Below are 12,171 nucleotides of genomic sequence, written 5' to 3' on the forward strand. Positions count from 1 at the left end.
GTTCTAGTCAACCATGAGCATGACAAGCTTATTTGTGAAAGACTCATCCAAGTCAACAAGCCATTTTGACACCCACAAGACTCCATTCATACAAAAATATTACTATTGGCCTCTCCTTTGCACCATTTCTCACTCCCTTACAACCATGGGAATCTATCTCAAATAACATGCACCCTAACCACAAAACAAAATCATGATATAGTGTTTATTGCAGTTAGCATGTTCTCAATGATGATTTTCCTTATATAAGGACTAACTCAACAAAGAACACCCAAAAGCATTTCTTGGTGCACATTTGGGTCAATTTTACAATGCCCATATCTAGTACCTATGATACAATGTAGCCCAAATGAAATTGATTTGGATTTTACCCTGTAGTGCCTATGGGCATTTCCTTTTTGGCTCCATCAATTGTAAGCACTTCTAACTCAACACAGAAAGAGATTGACACAAGGCAATGCACTTCATAAAGAAAATCAAGAATGTTCGAGAATAGATAAGATGGAATTTTGCAATAGACCTTAAAGAAGTATAAGCATTGCCATGATAAAAATCACATTCCACACAACTTTTCAATGGGATCTAAAGTATGTCATCATATCCATATCAAGCAGTTTAAGGCAAAGTTATATTGATGATTATTGGCAAGTTATCATCGACAATCCAAAATTTCAATTATTAGCAATATAGAGGAAAATATCGAAAATTATAGAACTTAAAAAGAAATACAGAAATAATAAATTTTTTCTATTTTTTAACTTCTAAAACAACATAAACATCAAACAAACACATTGCTACATAAATATGAAAAATAAAATCGATATATAAGATGTATAAAATGTTAAGTGATACATCAGATATATGATATTTGCCTTGAGTCATGAGATCTAGTAGAATGATACAAAATCATATCAAAACAAAAATAAATGTATTTCATTAGATGAAACATCACAATGAAAACAACAAATTTCCCTTTGTTTTCTTAATGGAAAATCGTCACAACATCCTCAACAATGTTATTGGAGCTAGACCAAAAGATTGGTCGACCAAAAAATACATAAAATATTCAAACTGTGAAAGAGCATATAATTCATGTGCATCCATATGAATCCAAATTACTATACACAAATATGAAAACTTTATCATGTATTAGCAAGGTTGCATATAACCAAAACATCGAGTGCAAGCCATCTCTAAAAATAAAATAGATTAACAGAGATGGTCTACATTGCCTCCGAAAGCCAAACAAAATCATGCTACAATAAATAGCTACATAACATCAAAATCATTGCCTATATTGGGATACTTCTCATCAAATCAACCCCTAAACATTAAAATAAGAGAGAAAAAACTTAACATCCTAATCAATGATTTTGGTTGAGTGAAGTGTACATTTTTACTAGGGTCATCCAGGAGGAGCTCAATAGTGAGTGCCACCAACATTGAGGTGCATAGAGGGCTTAATGATCTTAAGTAAATGTTAGTCCCAATCCCCCATACATAATAAAATATAGTAGAAATGTTGCAATCCCGTCATTTTTGAAATCTTAAGAACTTTCAACTCTGCTGGATTTTGAGTGGGATCTAAAATTCTACTTTTTCCATATGAAATCCAATGAGGTCAGAACCACTCTCGAATGTCTAGTCATAAACGTCTAGTCTATAAACACCAATTCTTCATTATAGCATTGTTAAGGACACAGTTATCAATGTAAAAATGTTTAGTGCCATACTTCTTGGGAACAAGAGTAATGGATCTTTCCCAAGGAGAAATGACTAATGATCGTATATGTCCCCCCTTCTACAAGAAATCACATAATTGACGTTGAATTCCTTCATTCTCCAATAAACATGTGTGATCCAAAAGATCCTTTGAGTAAATGATATTACAAGGAGTAGATCAATATGTTATTGGACCAAATGATGTATGGGACTTTAATAGGATCCTTGAAGATATCATGATAATCCTCCAAAAGCAATGCCCTTAAATTTTGAACATTATAAACACTGGGTCAAGGTGTATGCTTGCCTAGACACCTTTATTGTATTTACGGTCATTTTATTAAGGACAAATAGATCTATTTTGCAATTGTAAAGCTAAGATGATGTGATATGTACATAAATAATCTTTAGATATTGCATATAGCATTGGCTAACATGCAGGCCAGATATGGTTTCTAGGGATGACTAAAGCGTAAGAAGTAAGGTGCAGGACTGTGTTTTATGATTAAGTTCATGTTCGATTTAATTAGTTTTATGTAAAAATAAACTGATGCACGGCCATCCTTATATGGATTGCAGATTCCGGAATAGAAGGGAAATCAAATGAAACATGAGAAAAGTCAATCATTCAACTTTGCTTATGCCCGTTCAATTTTTGGAATAATCCACAATCTTCAATCGACATATGCTCCAGTCTGATACACTGGTAATTGCACAGGAACCTTTGACATGTTCTTGCTTAGGCCAGTTAGGCCTCGAATGCCTTGCAGTCAAGAGTGACGAGACAGCAGACAACCAATGCGCAGTGTGTGGATTAAAAAAGATAAAGTAAATGTCAATTTTAGGATAGAAGAATTTCTTCACTGGCATCGTAGTGTCAATGGTTATGCGATAACTAGTCAAATGCACAAACGAACTTAAGTTGAAATAAAATAAAGTGGGAGAAATTATTATGCTTAGATTGGCTCTGTTCCTGGCCATCGTCGTGAATTGTAGGTTGTAAAGTTATCTAAACCATGGTGAACGGATTCTGCACTGTAACAGAAGTCCTACTGGAAATTACACAGCTGAAACTTAAAGACTTCAAAACAGCTCTTTGTAGTAATAAATGCTAAAATTTATAAACACACTGTAAAAAACAAATAACAAAACTCAATAGCTGACTGTCAAAACCTGTAAAAAGGCCAACCGCTGAACCCAAAAATCCTTGTCAGATCCAAACCCCTGCCTTTCTTATACAAATTAAGAAGACGCACTTATGTGTTCAAAATTAGATCTATTTCCTAGATATATGGATCAACATGAAGATGAGGTAGTGCAATCCAAGGAAAGACTTTAGATTATCTTGGTATCTGGGCCGAAGCTAAATGTCAAACTTCAAAATAGATAAATTGCTTAAAAGTACGACTGAACTAAACTCAGCAATCTATCTACTTTGACTGGAGACTAAAGACATGATAACTTTATGCTATCTAAAGCTGTGGCACACGCATGACTGGAGATTAAGGATAATGATAACCTACATGCATGACTGGAGATTAAGAATATTGATAACCTTATCCTATCTAAAGCTGGCGCATGCATGTATGAGCCCTTACTGCTGGAAGCCAAATTTCGTGCTGTACCCTCACCTACAGATCTGAATTAATGATGTACGGATCCTCTGCCACTGTAACAGAAAGCAACCAGATCTGCTGTACATGCTCCAGCCCGTAGAAGACCATCCAAGGAACACACTGTAACACAGATGGGAAGAAAAGTCATGGGACAGATCAAATGCTGGCAACCCACCAACTCCATTCGTCCTCTATCATTCTCCCAAAAAGAAACCATTGCCAACCAACGACCTATCAATTTGTATTATTGTAAAGGATCGGACCACCCGCATCCAATGATAATCATGGGTAATCAATGCTTTTTTTTCAACGATAAAAGTTTAATATCAGAATATCCCCGTGTGATCTATGTTTTGTTTTTTATTTCAATTATAACACACTTTGTTTGTGTCACGAAATAAGCCACCCCATCCTCATGTGTTCACTGTTGAACTATTGTTTTATTTTTATTTTCAACAGTAATACACCAATGTTTGTCATTATCTTAATGATTTCAATGCATCCAATGTTGATTAGAATGCTATAATAATATAAAGCAAATTATTACAGTACTAGAAAGTAAATAGATTAAGGCAACTTTTGACCAAATAAGTAATTTTATAATATGTAAGCAAAAGTACTTCAAGAACATACAGACAATAAACTCGTACTCCAAAAATAGATGGACAATCAAGGAAAAAGGAAATAGACTCACTACAAATTAATGATAAATCCTATTCTTAGAATGCTAATTGATCTAACCCAAAGAATCATGTGTATTTAGTTGGATTATTGACAACCCAAGAATTATGTAATAGGTGTAAATCTCTATTGCAGCGAATGCTGTGGAGATTAAAGCATTCTCCTTGATGGTGTTTACTCCCCTACCTCTGAAATTCTTTCTTTCACATCTTCTTCTGCTGCCGCTTCTTTTAGGACAATCATGTGACTGACTCTTCCCTTTCTGAGCAAGGCACACTTCTTCTACAGGGGACTGAGTTGTTCTCTTCCTCTTCCTGAATGCTTTCTCTCATTCTGCAAACTTCTCCACCAGGGTGTCAAAAGTAATGGATTTTAGTTGCTCACTAGTTTGCAAGGATTCAAGATAGAGCAGTAGGATACAGGGCCTTGACAAAGGCTGTGAGAGAAATGTCCATCTTAACTCCAATGACATCTACATCATGCATGATGGCTCTAATTTTAGAGGCTAGGGCCAAGGGGTCATTATCTTTCAACTCAAGGTTGAAGAGTTTGACCATCAATTGAACAACTTTCAATTCTGAATGTGAGTCATATAGATCTTTCAACTTCTTCAATGCAGCATAAGAATTTGTCATTAAAACTATATGACAACTCACCTCTTCACTTACAGAAGCAACAATCGAAGTATAGGCTTTATTGTCTTTGTTCTCCCTGTTGAATTTTTGTAGCTATGGTCGGTTCTCATAACTATATTTTTGCTCTTGTAATGTAATAAGAATTTCTAAGATAGTTTCTTCATGTCATTTTGATTATTTAGACCTTGAAAAAATTATGTAAGACATGTTCTTCATTTCGGATGTAAAAGAGAAATTTCCAGAAATTGAAATTTGAATTTTTGGCTCCAAGAAAGTCAAGTCGGCCCTCCCTCAAGTCAATTCGACCCAATGAAGAGACACACCCATTCTAGACATGCATACCACCATATAAAGGCATTCAACCTCCTCCACAAAGGCACCATTCAATCTCCTCACAAGAAGACAAGTTCTGGGCATCCAAGCAAAGGACAAGAAGAAGAAGGACGAAGATCTCTCTCTCTAGCTCGCATCTCTCTCTCCAAGAATTCGCACGTGTGACCTTTTTGGGCAACAGTTTTTGGGTAGGCTAAATTTTTGGGCAGGCTGAAATTCTAGGAAGATCTGAGAAGGCCCAAATCTTGAAGAGCATAAGTTTGACTTGGTTTGACTTGACTTGAGGGTTGGAGACCAAGTTTGACCATTATCTTGTTGGCATAGTTGACTAGCAGCATTAGATGTATCTCTTGTTGAACTGAAGAATTTCTCTAAGAAAAGGTTGTTGGGGCTTTTCCCCCTAAGTGGGTTTTCCCAAGGTAAATCTTGTGTTCTCTTTTGTGCATTGTGATCTCTACTGTCCTTATGGTTTATGGTTGAATTTCTGAAGTGTAATTGCTTAATGATAAATTGGAATTGTTAAAAGAAATATATCATTAGAAGTAATTATCAGAATTTTCAGAAATTTGTGCTTGTATATATATTGCACTTGAAAAAATCAACATGGTTTCAGAGCTTTGGTAACAAAAGGAACGTTGAGATCACTCTTGAAGAAGCTTGGTAAGAGATCACCCTTGAAACCCTAGATCTACTTGCTTGTCTATGATTATGGGTTCCCACATGAAGGCTGAGAACAAATTAGAAGGAGCTACAAACTTTAGGGCTTGGAAGACAAGGATTGATCTTCTCCTTGCAAAAAAGGTCTCCTAGGTAGGCAAGGTCACCAACCCAGAAAAAGATGAAGAAAAAGCAAAGTTTGAAAAGGATGATATCACAGCCATGAGCATCATTATAGACTCTATCAAGGATCACTTGATTCACTATGTTTCAAGTCTTCAATCTTCAAAGCAAATGTATGATGCCCTAACCAGTTTGTTCACTATCAACAATATTTGTCAAGCCATGAGCTTGAAGAATGAACTTCACGATGTTAAAATGACTAGGAATGATACTATAGCTTCATATTTTCTGAGGATATATCAACTAAGAGATCAGCTACAAGCAATTTATGAAGGACTTTCTAATAAGGAATTAGTAACTACAACACTCAATGGTTTGCCTGAACCATGGGATGCTTTTGCAGCTGGAGTTTGTGCTAGAAAAGATGCTCCAAAATTTGATGAACTATGGACCAACTGCACTCAAGAAGAATCAAGGCTCACATGAAGAGGAAAGATTCAAAGAGATGAAGGTGATTCTCAAGCATATGTAGCACGTTTCAAGAAAGGTGGAGGAAGAAAGAAGTTTGGTTTTCAAAGAAAAAATGTAGGAAGAAGACTGGAAGAAAGAAGATTTGCCCCTCAAGGAAAGAGGGACATGTCAAAGATTCAATGTTTTCAATGTTACGAATTTGGTCACTATAGAAAATTGTCTAGAAAGATCAGGTGATAGAAAGAGAAAAGAAAAGCAACATGCCTCTGCAACAGATTTTGAAGAACTTCCAAAGAGACCAAAGAATGAAAATCCAAGTAATAAAGGATTATTCTATTTCTTTACTCTTACTGGCTTTGTTGCAGATAGTGAGGACTTGTGGTTAGTAGATAGTGGTGCATCAACGCACATGACAGGAGATCGAGACAACCTCGCAAGTTTGTTGGAAAGATGATTAGCACAAAAGGTGGAATTAGGAGACAACAACAGTTATCCAATCAAAGGCATTGGAAAGACATCCATTGAACTACAATCAGGTGGTAGCATTCATCTTAACAACATATTGTATGTACCACGTTTCAAGAAGAATTTGGTTTCTATTTCATGCTTGGAAGATAAAGGAGATAGAGTAGCATTTGTTGATGGCAAAGTTCTTCTTTGGCCCAAGGCTCCAACATAGATTCTACTAGAGTAATTGGAGTTTATGAAGGAAGGTTGTATACACTTCTAAGACAATCTACTGAAGCACTTGTACATAATTATATTAATCCATGTGAGCTTTGGCGTAGAAGATATGGTCACCTTCATTATAGAGCTTTCCCTGCCTTAAAATAAATGGTTTCAGGTGTTCCAAATTTGCAGGAAGAGAAGGAAGGAGTATGTAAAGGATGTGTGCTTAGAGAGAATGTCAAAAATCCTTTTCCAAACAGCGAAAGTAGATCCAAAGAAGCTTTGGACTTAGTCCACTCTAATGTATGTGGTCCTATGCCAGTGAAGTCTGTTGGAGGCTCTTTGTACTATGTAACATTTATTGATGACTTCTCTTGCAAGACGTGGATCTACTTCATGAAGACGAAAGATGAACTTGTTGACAAATTCCAGGAATTCAAAGCCAAAGTCGAACACTTGGAAGAGAAAGAAGATCAAGATCTTGAGATCTAATAATGGAGGAGAATCTACCTCCAAGGAGCCTGTTGCCTTTTGCAAAGAAGTTGGAATTAAGAGGGAACTGATAGTCCCTTACAATCTACAACAAAATGGAGTTGTTGAAAGAAAGAATAGAACCATTGAAGAATTTGTCAAAGCAATGGTGTATGACCAAGATCTCCCTATGTTTCTATGGAGTGAAGCATCAAGGCCCTTGTCTACATTCAAATTAGAAGTCCTCGTTGAATCTTGGAAGACAAGACTCCTAAATAAGCATTCACATGACAAAAACCCCAAGTTGGTCATTTAAGAATATTTGGTTGTCCTGTTTATATTCATGTTCTTAAAGATAAGAGAAGGAAGTTAGAGCCTTCAAGAAAGAAAGGAATATTCGTTGGCTATAGTGAATCATCAAAGGCATATAGAATATATATTCCAAGACAAAAACAATTTGAAGTTAGCAAGGATGTAACTTTTGATCAGAACATGGCTTATTGGAAGCCTAAAGAAGTGGAGTCTAATGAGAACAAAATACATGAAGCTCCTAAGGAAGGATTTGGTCCATCAAATCCTTCTGAACATCTCGTTGATCATTAAGAAGAGCTAGAAGGGCCAAGCAAACCAATGGACCCGGTTGTTGTCCTGAAATCAAGAAAAGGCCAGCTTGGTTAAGATCCACTTTGCAGCAAGTCGAAGGACATGCAACACCACATGGTTGCTTCAGGGAAAGCAAGAGGCCAAAGAGGTATTCTGGCTATGTAGCATTAATGACTAATCTTATTGATGCAGAATCTTCCACATGAAGAAGTAACCTGCCAGCAAGTTTGGAAGGATGTGATGTTGGAAGAATACCAATCATTATGAAGAATGATTTATGGGAAATTGTGCCTAGACCTTATTTCCAAATCAAACATGCAGTGGATGGAAGCATTGACAAATACAAGGCGAGATTTGTGGCTAGAGGCTTCCCCCAGAAAGAGGGAGAAGACTATGATGAGACTTTTGCTCTGGTTACCAAGTACACTACTAGGTTGGAATTTACATCAAAGGGATGTAAAGGTTGCTTTTCTTAATGGTGTGATTGAAGAAGAAGTGTACTTAGAGCAACCTCAAGGTTTTGAGGTCCATGGTAGAGAGTCTGAAGATTGCAGGTTGAAGAAAGCCTAGTATGGACTTGAGCAAGCATCAAGAACCTGGTATACACCAACTGACAATTATCTAACGAGACTTGGCTTCTCCAAAAGTGATGTTGATCCAAACTTGTACTTCAAAGTTAAGAAGAATGAACCGAACCTATGATTCTATTATTATATGTCGATGACTTATTTCTAACGAGTATGGAGCATCTGATTATTCAGTGTAAGAGGGAGCTAGATTTTGAATTTGATATGAAGGATCTTCGTTTGATGCACTATTATTCGGGGCTAGAAGTATGGAAAAAGCCTAGCGAAATCTTTCTTGGACAAGGAAAATATATTATCAAGATCCTGCAGAAGTTTGGTATGATGGATTGTAAATCAATGTCGACTCACATGGTTACAAACTTGAGAAAGTTGAGAGACACCGAATCTGATTTGGTAGATTCATCAATGTACCTTAAGTTGATTGGTTCACTAATGTATTTAGTTAATACCAGGCCAGACATCTGCTTTGCAATCAACACGTTGAGCCAGTTCCAAGTGGAACTGAGACACAATCATTGGATACCAAAAAAGCACATATTGAGATACTTGCATGGTACGATGGACTATGGTTTGAGATATGTCTCAAATGGTGATATACCACTACAGGGATATACCGATGTAAAATGGGCAAGGAGCGCTGAATACAGAAAGAGTACTTTTGGAGGTCGCTTTAGTTTGGGCTCTGCTATGGTTTCGTGGATGAGCAGGAAGCAAACATCTATTGCACTCAATAGTAAATACTGTCGAGACAGAATATATTGCAACTAACTTGGTGAGTTGTGAAGCAGTGTGGCTTCAGAAGTTACTCGCGGGACCATTTGAGCATGTGCTTGAGCCGACCATGATTTATTATGATAATCAAAGTTGTGTGAAGCTGATAGAGAATCCAGTGTTCCATGATAGATCAAAGCACATCAATATCAAGTACCACTTCATCTGTGACACGGTGCAAAAGGGAGCAGTGAAGCTCCAATATGTCTCCACTGATGAGCAGATTACAGACATTTTGATGAAGTCATTGTCCGTGCGAAGTTTGTATACTTCAAAGACAAGCTTGGACTTGTGGAGAATGCATTAGGGAAATTTTGAGGTCTAAAATGGACCTTCTAAGGAAATTATAAAATAATCGTGGAAATAATAAAACAAGATTAGATTACATCATCACATTTTAGAGGGAAAAAAGAAAAAACTACTATTCCAACTCGTATTTTCAACTTATCTCCCTATGGGTTTACTGAGATTTCAAGCAAGAACACTCATTGGATGATGAATTTGATTTCTCATCCAAGGAGTACCCATGTTTCATACTTTCGATGGACCTTAATACACAAAAAATGAGAAATACATGAAAAATGTTTTTCATGTATCACGTTTTTCATGTATTTCTCATTTTTCGTGTAGCAAGGTCCATCGAAAGTATGAAATATGGGTACTCCTAGATGAGGAATTAAATTTTGCATCCAATGAATACTCTCGTTCGAAATTTGAGTAAAACCTTAGGGAGATAAGTTTAAAATATAAGTTGAAAAGACAGTTTTATTATTTTATTATTTTTTAATCTTTTTACCCGAAAAATGGTGAATCATCCTTCATGGTTGACATAATCATCTTGAATCCTATTGGTTCTTATAAAGTTTATTTTGGTTGTACATTGTTCTTAGAAGGCCCATTTTAGATGTCAAAAGTTCTCTAATGCCTCTCTCATTGAAACATAGTACTGATGAGATAGCATCATGCAGTGACATTCTCCTTGTGTCAAGTACTATGACCAATGTTAGGGAAATTATCCCTATGTCAAGTTCTTTGACCAAAATTAGGGGGAATGTTTTGGTAGAGGACTAACAATCTTCCTGTGTCATGTATGACCAAAACTAGGAAGAATGGTCCTAGAGGCCCAGAATTACTCTAATAGAGTGTGATCATTCCATCATCAATATCATTAGCATCCGATCCAGAATTACTCAGTTAGAGTGTGGCCTTTGGGGATTCACCATGTGCCAGGTACCAATAGGAATGATGTTGAACCAAGACTAGTCTGTATACCATGTGTCCAGTAGACCAGATTATCGTGACTAGTTGATGCTAATGATGTGCCATGTGTCAAGAGTACCGACTAGAATTATGGAAACTTGTTGATATTGTTGATCTACCATGTGTCACAGATGCTTGACCAGAATTATGGTAGTTTGTTGATGTTATTATCCTACCATGTGTCAAATTTATTTGGCTAGAATTATAGTAGTTGATTGATGATGATTTGTTATAACTTTTTCTTAGAGAAATTTGTTCACAAAACATGTGTCTAGTCATTATGAATACCTCCTTAGCTAAGAGGGAATGTTGAATTTTTGTAGCTATGGTTTGTCTTCATAATTATATTTGTTCTCTTGCAATGTAGAAAGAATTTGTAATACATGTTATTCATGTCATTTTGATTATTTAGACCTTGAAAGAATTTATGTAAGACATGTTCTTCATGTCGGATTTAAAAGAGAAATTTTCAAAATTTGAAATTTGAATTATTGGCTCCAAGAAAGTCAAGTCGATCCTCCCTTGAGTCAATTCAGCCCAGTGAAGAGACCATTCTAGACAGGCAGACCTCTATATAAAAGCATTCGACGATCAACCTCCTCCATAAAGGTACCATTTGATCTCATCACAAGTAGACAAGTTTTGGACATCCAAGCGAAGGACAAGAAGAAGAAGGACTAATAGAAGGACGAAGATCTCTCTCTAGCTCGCACCTCTCTCTCCAAGAACTCACATGTGTGACCTTTCTAGGCAGCAATTTCTGGATAGATTGAATTTCTGAGCAGTTTTTTGGGAAGGCCAAAATTTTGGGCAACATATTTTGGGCAGGCCAAATTATAGGCAGCTCTGAGAAGGCTGAAATCTTGAAGAGCAAAAGTTTGACTTGGTTTGACTTTACTTGAGGGCTGGAGACCAAGTTTGACCATTAGCTTGTTGGCCTAGTTGACGTATTAGATGTACCTCTTCTTGAACTGAAGAATTTCTCTAAGAAAAGGTTGTTGGGTTTTCCTCCTAAGTGGGTTTTCCCCAAGTAAATCTTGTGTTCTCTTTTATGCATTGTGATCTCTACTGTCCTTATGGTTTATGGTTTAATTTCTGAAGTGTAACTGCTTAATGATAAATTGGAATTGATAAAAGAAAAACTATATCATTAGAAGTAATTATCAGAATTTTCAGAAATTTGTGCTTGTATAATATATTGAACTTGAAAAATCAACACTCCCAAATGGCTAGCTTGTTATCAATTGGCTGCAAGTGCATCTACAAGAACAAGTACAAATCAGATGGCTCACTTGACAAGTACAAATCAAGGGTTGTGGCAAAAGAATTTGCACAAAAAGAATGTGTTGCCTATGAAGAGACTTTTGCCCCCACAACAAACTAGGCCACCATTTGGACTCTTTTTTCCTTGGAAACTCAGAATTGATGGAAAGTTCATCAAATGGATGTCAATACTACTTTATTGAATGGAGGCTTGAAAGAAAATGTCCTCACGTCTCAGCCAATAGGATTTGTTGTGAAGGGACAAGAACAAAAAGTATGCAGACTCATCAAGTCCTTATATGGGCTAAA

General features: G+C 36.4%; 1 protein-coding gene across 7 annotated transcripts in view; it reads right to left on the reverse strand.

Moving 5' to 3' along the window:
* Positions 1–3,010: 3,010 nt before the first annotated feature.
* LOC149201365 (putative serine/threonine-protein kinase WNK11) overlaps positions 3,011–12,171 on the reverse strand; it is a 37,794-nt gene continuing 28,633 nt past the window's right edge. For all 7 annotated transcript variants that reach the window (XM_089402925.1, XM_089402924.1, XM_089402922.1 and 4 more), the window contains one exon: positions 3,011–3,458. The gene's annotated coding sequence lies outside the window, so the exon portion shown is untranslated. The remainder of the gene's footprint in view (positions 3,459–12,171) is intronic.

This window comes from Pinus tabuliformis, chromosome 2_1 (genome assembly GCF_031772625.1).
Source record: "Pinus tabuliformis cultivar Carrire ecotype Pingquan chromosome 2_1, CPIR1, whole genome shotgun sequence".
Taxonomy (NCBI): domain Eukaryota; kingdom Viridiplantae; phylum Streptophyta; class Pinopsida; order Pinales; family Pinaceae; genus Pinus; species Pinus tabuliformis.